This window comes from Myotis yumanensis, unplaced genomic scaffold, assembly GCF_028538775.1.
Source record: "Myotis yumanensis isolate MYYU_CA2020_CCGP unplaced genomic scaffold, mMyoYum1.0.hap1 SCAF_22, whole genome shotgun sequence".
In the NCBI taxonomy this organism is placed as follows: domain Eukaryota; kingdom Metazoa; phylum Chordata; class Mammalia; order Chiroptera; family Vespertilionidae; genus Myotis; species Myotis yumanensis.
The window spans coordinates 15,854,402-15,864,205 of record NW_027223773.1 but is presented as its reverse complement, the minus strand read 5'-3'; the positions used below and the strand labels follow the sequence as shown (position 1 = coordinate 15,864,205).

The window sequence follows — 9,804 nt, the reverse complement described above, 5'->3', positions numbered from 1 at the left end:
ACAGGGGGGCTCCCAGGTGTTGGGGGTCCCCAGGCCATATCTGATGATCTGTCCTGGGGCCAGCGATAATGACCTTCCCCCCCAAGGGCAGTGCATTGTTCACAGTTTTTATGGCCTGACAGGCCTTGCAAGACCAGTTTCCTCCTCAGGAACACTCTTTAAAAAAATTTTTTTTTAAAGTTGAAATCCTTCAAACACCATTGCTATGAATTGGTCCAGAGCATAATGGCATATAGGAAAGCTTAACAAGGGTGGTGATCAGGGATACCTTTCCTTGGTGCTGCTTTGATGATGTCATCCACATGCAGCGTCCCTTCTGCTGCTTCAGCTGCACGCACATGAACCTTCCACTTCACTTGGACATTACCTGTGATGCCCAGCATTGCCATCACCAATAGCACCTTCCTTCATATCCAGTCCAGCAGTTGAATTGCCTTCACAATGGGCAGCTCAGAGCTGTGGCACCATATCTGCGCTGTCACAGCCTGTGTTGTCAGCTATAACAGTAGGCAACAACCTCAGTGCTTGAGCCTAAGACTCCATTGCAACAGCTTCTTTACCTGGTGTTTTATTGGCAGCTGTGACACAGCATGAGTCATCAGCAGCTCAGAACAGCCTCCTCCATAAAGTGTTCTAGAAGCCTTCACAGTGTGTGCAAGAACACAAAGAGCATTATGCAAAGATCTTTCTGCTTCATCTAAAATGTGCTGAGTGGCACCACAAAGAATATTAGTGCAAACCAGGGAAGGCTTCCCCATGGCAGACATGCCTGCCTGCTCTCAGGAAGCTCTTTCAGACACCTGTCCTCAGAATATGTGGCTCAGAGAAGCACCAAGGGCTACCCCAGAAACATGAATGAGCGTGTCTTCTCCAATCATGACTTCTTCAATGAGCTTGCAACTTCCAAGCTTCACTAGTTCTGGGAGGTCAAAGGTAGATGCAATTTCACTACCTATGAGCCAGGCATTCTACATGTTCAATAGCCATATCCCAGCAGCCCCAAAAAGCAGGTCAGGATAATTAGAAATGTATTGCCTGTTACCAAAGCAATTTATCCCATGCTTAAGAATACCTTCAAATTTCTCCTTCATTTTTTTTTCCTTTTCCGCTTGTTTTATTTTAGCAACCTTTGCTGTAGAATCAACCCTTACAGGGGAACCAAATATCTTTATTCTGTCTGCATTCATACCAGTATTTGAAATAAGAATTTTAGCATTTTAAATTCCTTTTGGTTGATTAACTCCAATTTTTTATCCAACAGAAAGTCTTTATCTAAATAGGAATCCACCAGACTTCCTCCTAGCTTCTTGATAACATGAATTGCCTCCAGATTACCAGAGCCCTTCAATCAGAGAACTTCTTCTAGAGCTAATTTTGTAGAGTGATCTTTGTGATAAGGAAGAAGTTTTAAGGATAATGTTGCTCCTGCAATGTTCACTAAATCTTGGCAGGATTTATCTTCATCAGAACTATGATCAACTGCCGAATTGAACGGAGCCTGTCTTGCTGTCTTTGTGGCTTCTCTCCAACCAGCAATGATGGTCGGAAGATGATTCTTTTTTGAAATTAAGTATTCTGTTTTCCTTAGTCATTCTGCTGCTAAAACAGGAACAGAGGTAGTGCCATCTCCAACTTCATAATCTTGAACTCTTGACATATCAACTAACACTTTAGCTGCTGAATTACCAACACCGATGCTTTTAGGATAGTTGCAGGATAATTGGTCACCATAAGAGAGGCATTCCCTCCACTACTTCCTAGGATTGTGTCCATGCCTTTGGGTCCCAAGTTCCTCTTTACCAAGTCTCCCATAGCGATGGACCAATAAAGGAAGACAGATGAGCTGTCTCTGCTCTCTCTTCATCAGCACCAGCCTGAAAGATGTTAACAGGTGCCCAGGAAAGGAACACTGTGGTCCTGAAGAGGTGGCCACTCACACTTCTCCCTCTTAGCTCAAGGCCTGGATCCCAGGGGAAAGAGGATGGATGTGACACCACAGGTTCTGCGCAGGGGGTGGGGTCTCGGCAACTCAGAGCAGAAGGGTTGACTTCTATTTTCTTATGTGACTACATCTGATTTTTCCCACAGGGTCTACTGCTATCACTCTAATGTGATCAGTCTACCTCCACAGTTGCTAATTTCCACAGCATCACAGCTCATTTTCCCAGTAGACTAACTCCTTCCTTCCTGGGAATGAGATCACCCGAATAAACCACACAAAGCCCCATATGCATAGTCACACCTGGTGTATTTCCTTCTCTGTGCTCAACACTGTGTTTTAGTCTCCATCCAGGCACACCTTTCCCCTCTGGCCAGGTCGGACCCGGCACATCTGTAAACACCAAGGGACCAGGGACCCTGATGAGAACAGCCTCACCTGCTCTGGATGTCAGGTGCTCTCCCCTCTGCGGCCCAGTATCAGGTCAGCCCCCATGTCCAGGTTCTCACCAAAGGCCCAGCGTGTTCTCCTTGAGCTGCTCCTGGGGCTCTTCAAGGAGCTGTATCCAGGGGTTAGAGTTTATGACTTAATCATCCAACAAGATTATTGATCACCCAGGTGGTAAGACTTTGCACTCAAGAATTTGTTCATGAAAATATGGAGAAAATAACATTTGAGACGCTAAAAGCAATGAATGAAAATCACTCCCTGCAGAGGTGGGCCCACTTCCTCATCTCCCAGAGCAAGGAGGCTGTGCTGTCCTCTGCACTGCGACTTACTCATATGATCTCAAGCACAATCCTAGAATTCACAGTCACAGGGTCTCAGGAGCTGTATTTAAGGGGCCCAGTTCCTGGACAGGGAATTGTCTTCTGTCCATGGTAAGTCTGTCCCTGTGCTCACTGCTCCCTGCAGCTCCACTGCCAACAGTGATGGAGGGTCCCCCACAAATATCAGAAAACATGTTCCTGAGCTAAACAGGCACTGCTGTGTCACATGGTGGACCCTCCAGGATGCTGAGTGTGCACACCAAGCTGGGTGACAGCACCTCCCACGTGCAAGCTGAGGACTTGGCACTAGAGGCCTGGGCTGCGGAGGGTTATGTTCCTCAGGTTCTCTCCGCAGGCGGCCACCTGAGGCCCAGGGCGTCCTTGCAGAGAACCCCCCTGCATGCAAGTAGCAGGACTGGGGCTGCCACTCTTTCAAAAATACCAGGGAAGGATTCCCCATGGCAGACATGCCTGCCTGGTCTCAGGAAGCTTTTTCAGACACCTGTCCTCAGAATATGTGGCTCAGAACAACCACTAGGGGGCACTTTCATCTCCACAATCCTGTCCTAGGATGTCTCCTGAGGGTTTTATGTGCAACCTGCAGTGGAGAACCTTAAAAGTCCCACTTTCCATCCTGGCAGAGTGTATCTACCACTATTCACAGAAAAGCTTCTAGAATGTTCAGACCATCCATGTGCCCCTGAGTCCTGGCCCAGGCACTCTGGTCCGCCCGCCCTCCCCATATGACCACAGGGAGGGAGGAGCCCCCTGATGGCTCAGACAGGTCCTCAGGGGAAGACATGCAAATGCAGCGCCTCCCCTGTTCATGAAAGCCTGCCAGGCTGGGTCCCTGCAGACCCTGGAGAGGAGACCTCCTGTGTGAGCCCCTCAGTGTCCACACCATGGTGTCTGCACTCATCTGGGCTGCCCTTCTCTTTGCTGTCAAAGGTGCGTCCCTGTGCATCAGGCTCATGGGGACTGAGTCACACGGGGCAGTTCTCAGTCTGCTTCTCTGTTTGCAGGTGGCCTGTGCCAAGTTCACCTGGTGGAGTCTGGGGGAGGCGTGGTGCCGCCCGGGGGGTCTCTGAGCCTCTCCTGCAAAGCCTCCGGATTCACCTTCACTAACTACAGCATGCACTGGGTCCACCAGGCTCCAGGGAAGGGGCTGCAGTGGGTGGCAGGAGTGAGTTACCCAACTGGAAAGGATCAGTGGTATGCTCCAGCAGTCCAAGGAAGATTCACGATCTCCAGGGACAACCCTACCAGCACAGTCTCTCTTAAAATGACCAAGCTGACATCTGAGGACACGGCCGTGTATTACTGTACAAGACACATGAGGGGAAGTCAGTGTGAGCCCTGACACAAACCTGCCTGCAGGAGTGGCTATGAGCACTAGAGGGCGCTCAAGACACACTGAGCACAGCTCAGCCCAGGTGCAGGTTTAGATTGTCCTTAAGGGCTGGTTTTCTGTCAGGTGTGGGGTTGCCTCTTCACTATCTGAATTACAGAGATTTATTGTAAGAGGAGGAAAACTGTCAGGCCCACAAAAGACAGGGGCAAATGCCTTTGCTTACTCTTGTCTCTAAATGCCAATTAATCATGAACTCTTCTGACCCAGGTCCCCTATATCTATCAAGAGGCTCTTATGACTCAACAGTGCAGCTCACCTGAATGCTGGACAGTGTGCACCCAAAGCTACAGAAGAAAGACCCCCAGTGGTGACGGTCATTGTCTTGTCATCATGTCATAGCACCATGAGTAGTTGACACCAGGCAGAGGCAGAGGGAGCCACAGCAGCTTGGTACAGATGTGCAGGCTGATGAAATACACACACACACCAAGGGACATGAAATGTTTATTATGCTCATAGTTGAAATCCATGGGAAGCTCAGGAAAGGCCCTTGAGGAACACAGACCTGCTTTGATGGAGCCAGGAAATGAGACTGGCCCAGGACTTTTATTTTGGTGAAGTGGTGGAGATGGGCAGGAATTCTGCTTCCAGGGGGTGGTTTCAATTTCACATTAGCATCTAAGGAGAAAACTATGATTTCTTATCTGATTTCCCATGTAAGGGGCACGTGGAGAAGAGGCAGCAATAAGCCATCAGTTGTTAGAAGTCAAACAAAAAAGAAAATAGAGTGTGGCTATGTATTTTACTTAAGAACTATACAAAATGAGGAAAGTTGAGATAAATAGTCCTTGTGTGTGTACAAAAACCAGATCTAAAGAAAATGAAAATAATAATTATAAGTAAGCAAATGACAATGAAGATGGTTATGATGATGATGACAATGATTCTGATGGTGGTGGTGGTGGTGATAATGACAATATATTTGGACAGAATCTTGGTCCAATGTCTCAGTGGGAATCTGTACTTTCCCACCAAACTACCATTGGCTTTTTCAAAGGCCTGTGTCATCTTACAGTTGGGCCATTTGGGTCTCAATCCTCAATGATATCTGAAGAGTAGATGCCTGCTTTCTTTTCTGATAAAAAGGAATTGTGTGTCTACAACCACCATGTCTACAGAAAATGAGAAGAATGGTTATAAGGAAGCAAATTGTGATGATGATGATGATGATGATGATGAAGATGATGGACTGAGACAGTGCCAGGACTGACCAGCAGACCCTGAGTGGCTGTTGAATGGATTACTCTGACACATGTTTGTGGGAAACTGTTTATTGCCTTCACTATCTGATAAGCATAGACAGAGAACCCCCCAAAGGCTGGGTGCCTTTGAAGCCCTAGCAAAGTTCGGAGCTAGGCACCACCTCTGTTTGTCCAGACAGTGGTAGCTGAAACTACTCCCCCATTTATTATTATGTAAATCCTTGCTGATGGGCTAGTCTGCCTGTTAAGGGGGGGTCGCCTACCTAAGGGCTATGCTATGGGTGCATCCCAGATCAATAAAAGCTTGGTGAGGCCTGAGCACGGGTGGAAGTCCTTCCCCTTGAGTTGGACTTGCTCGCCTTGTCCCCCAATATTTCCAATTATCACTTGTCTTTTCATTTTCATTTGTGTGCGGCTCTGCTTCCAGTTCCTGAACCCTGATCCACGCAGGACGTGGGAAGGAAACACTCAGCATCTGGCGCCCAAATGGGAAAGCTGGAAGTGAAGGTTTCTCTAGAGTGAAAAAAGAAAGTTTCACCGAAAAAGGTGAAGAAGAAAGAATTCACCGAGAAAAGGTGTGGAAAATTCACCGAAAAAAGGTGGTTGAAATTCACCGCACGCAATGCCCAGGATCAACTTCAGAAGTCGAGAGCTGTAAGTAGGCTGGGAAGGTTTTCTTTCACCAGGCTTATGGGGCAGGATTCAGCTTTTAAAAAGTAAGAAATTTTATTATAGACTATTGATTTGCATGCTTAAGGAGTTAAAGTTTCAGAAGGTAATCTCTTACAGTTTTTGCATGTTATTATAGAACACAACCCTTCTTTTCTTGAAAAAGGTACATTAGATCTTAAAAGTTTGCCAAAAAGTTAATCAGAACTTGAAAAAAAGTCAGCAGCAGGAAAAAATTGTTTCCAAAAATTGTTTCCCCTTGTGGAAAACGGTATTTCATTTGCTAGAGCCTTTAGGAGAGGTCAAGGAGGATAGATCTCCTCCCCTTGCACCCTCTGCACCTAAAGAGGAGCAGAAAGAAAAGAAAAAATGGGAGGAATGGCCTTCATAGCCCCCTCCATGTTCTAATCTTGAAATGTTTAATTCTCCGTAAATAGAATCACCTGTACAAAAAGGCCAAATTATAAAGAAATTGGAATATTAAAAGATACTCTTTTAAATCAGGCTGAAAAAAGAGTGCCATTGTCACCTCAATGTGCTTCCTCTTTCAAATTAATATCTTAATTTGTGTTTGGAATCTAACATCTGTAATAAGAAATGAAACTCCGCTGCCCAATCCACCTCTGGTGTGGAGAGATTCAAAGGTGGCAGGAGAGAGCAGAGCTGTAAGCTCTCCCACAATGAGATTACCTAATGTTTTATTTAAAAATTACCAGAGAACATCTTATGACAACCAAACTTTGGCTAAGACTACCTTGTGTTCTAGCCATGACTTTAGAAAGCGAAATAGGAAAAAATTTAAAATATCTTTTTCTATTAAGCATGACTTTGGGAAAAATACGCCATCTGAGTCATTTGCTGAAACTTCCCCCAAAGCAGGATGTGGGGGAAGGGAAGAAGGGAACACATGGTGATCCAATATGGACGCCCTCACCCCAAGTATTCTAATTTAAAGTCCTTCTTGTAATTGAAAAGTTTTACAAAATTTAGAAAATGCGTCTGAGATTTCTGTGCATGTGTAAAGAGAAAAGCTGGCTTAAAACTAATGCGTGCATCGTCCGATTTTGGACATTTAGATAGAGTTTTGAGCTGGAGTCTCTTTACAAATGTACAAAATAAAACCCCAAGACTGATTATTTCCTAAGAAAAATGGCGAATTTGACCCAAGGGAAAAAGAAATGCAGGCTGGTTCTAGCAACAAGATTGGTATTTTTCCATAATAAAGAGTAGTCTTTAAAATGTTAATGAACCGCATTCCAAAGTTAACTTCAAGGCCAAAAGGAAATTCAGTAAAATTGTCTCTGTTACAAAATTTGCTAAAGAAAATGCCTTAAAATAAAAATTGGATTCAAATCTCAAGAATCATTAAAATTTATTAATTATAAAAATCTAAGTAGCCCGGTAAAAAACCGGCCCTTTGTTAATTAAAAAGGCTAGCCAAGCCTTTCTAATGGAGAAAGGGGCTAGTTGCTTCCTGCCTGTAGCAAGTTCTTAAAGAATGTGGTCAATTTACATCTGATTGGTCCAGGGTAGGCCAAATCTGTTTTTCCAGGGGAAAACAGTTCCCACTCCCCCACCCCCCCAGACTGCGATCTCATGGTCAATTTTGAAATTTCCCGCTGGCAAGCAACAGGCAGGAAACAATGTAGCTATAAGCTTGCTTCTTGACCTTCCCCAAAGAAAAAATTATGGTCATTTTAAAATCAAGGGCTGAGCCAGGCCTGCCTTGACAGCCTCAGGTGTGGTTTTCCAGAGCTGCTGGAAACTTGAGACCTTGGAGTTTACTGAATCAAAATGATAAAAATTTACACCTAGGTATCTTGAAGGACCTAATACTGAATCAAATGAGATCTGAGTGTGCTTCGTACAAAATCTAGAGGACAGAATTGAATCTGTTGGTTGATTATGTCTTGCATTTTTGAACTTTATTCTTAAAAATGTTATTGATTGAGAAATGCTAAATATTTGACTTGCCAGCTAAAAGTTTAAGGTTCAGATTGAATTGGGAAAATTGTGTAGTTGTGGTAGCTAGATGCTCAAAGTGTAGAAATTTTTGAGAAAATAATTTTTGTTTTCTCTGAAATAATTAGAAATTCAAAATATGTTGCTTATTGGTCTGACTAAAAAGAGGATTAATTTTGTGACCTCAACTGAAATTTTTAATACAAAAACCAGTTTAAATTTCATTGATATTCTTTAAGATAATTATAAAAGGTATAAACAGCTAGTGAGATTTCAGTTTGTCTGCAATATAATGTTGGCCATCTATCTTTTAGGAGTTTTGGTTTGCTCTGTCAGGGAACAGTGTAGACAGCCACCACTCTGAGCTGCATGACTTGGCTACCGCCATGTTGGCCGCATGGCTTGCTGCTCCCCTGGGGGCTGCCATCTTAAAACAGCAAAGGCCCCCCTCCCTCTGACTTAGCCAATCACAAAAGGAATGTCTGCTCACTGAGGCAGGATGGGATTTCAGGGGTGGAGCTTTAAGTCGGAATTTTACTATGGAAATGCGGATGGGGCAGAAAGTGTGCTTGCCTCGTGGATTTATTTAATACTATTTTTAAGAAGATGTTTTTAATGCTTAATAAATTAGCAATCACGGTCTTAATATAATGTCAGTGGTATGATAGACCAATGTTTTGAGCAGTTGACTTTATAAGGGCCGACAATAGAGCTCATATTTCTTAAAAGTCTTGTAGATAGAGACATTTTTAACAGATATCTTAATTCTCAGTAGAACCACAGTTATATATATATCATAAACAAATTAAGAGTAATTGATTCCATGGTCAAGACTAGATCCTATTATGTTGAGAACTATTTTTAAGTGTTGACAATTTTTAAATTAGATATGTATTTGACAGTTTTTCCCAAGTGCAATATTTTAAAATATAATATGCTTGGTTGCATAAAGAATTCATGCCAAATAAAAGAAAAAAATTGATTTATTAGTAGAAATTTCTTTAAACTAATATGCCTTCTATGTCATTAAAACTTATTAATAAATGTATGCACAGACCCACAAAGTCATTTTTCTAATCCCTTAAATCTAGAAAACCCTGTTTTCCTTAAACTAAGGACAATTAAAAGTTATATGTTCCCTCCCTAAACAAAAGTTAGCTTATGTCAAAGTATTGAAAAGGGACTGATAGCAATAATCCAATCAATGTTATTTATTGTTAACAAAGACAAGCAAAGTTAAATAATGAGCTTTATTTAAAATCAATTTAAATTGGCTATTGTGATGAATAAATATCTTAGAAGATTTAATTTTACTGTACAGTAAACTGTTCCTGAAATATTAAATAAAAATTTTTATTGATGGTTCATCTAATAATAATTATTTAGCATTTAATAAATCCAAAGCAGTTATACCTCTATACAAGAAATTAAATCTAAAGTCTTTAAGACTGCATTAAAGACTTTTTTTTCCAAAAGGCTCTTCATATTAGTTTTAATACAATATAGGGGAATAATAGAATATTTCCTGTAAGAATATTACATTAAGCCTAAATCATTTTTAAAGTGTTACTTTATTATGAATTTTCAATTGTAATGTCTATAACAGGACACCTGTGAGAATGCATTGGTGTCAAAGTGGGCCAAAAGAAAAATAGTCTAATAAATGAGAAGAATCTCAAATTTAACATTTGGTCAAGGATGTGTTTATATATTTCCAAAAAATTTCTCAAAGCACTGTGTGGATTCCCACAAGACATTAATTTCAACATGAACCTGAAAGAGAAACTGGTTGATTTAAAAAGGAGCCCAGAAGTGACCAGGAGCCCAGGAACACATAACAACATCCTTGCT

General features: G+C 42.5%; 1 pseudogene; it reads right to left on the bottom strand.

Annotated features, from left to right (window-relative positions):
- Positions 1-242: 242 nt before the first annotated feature.
- Positions 243-1,898, bottom strand: LOC138999180 (T-complex protein 1 subunit beta-like; annotated as a pseudogene).
- Between the last annotated feature and the right edge of the window lie 7,906 nt (positions 1,899-9,804).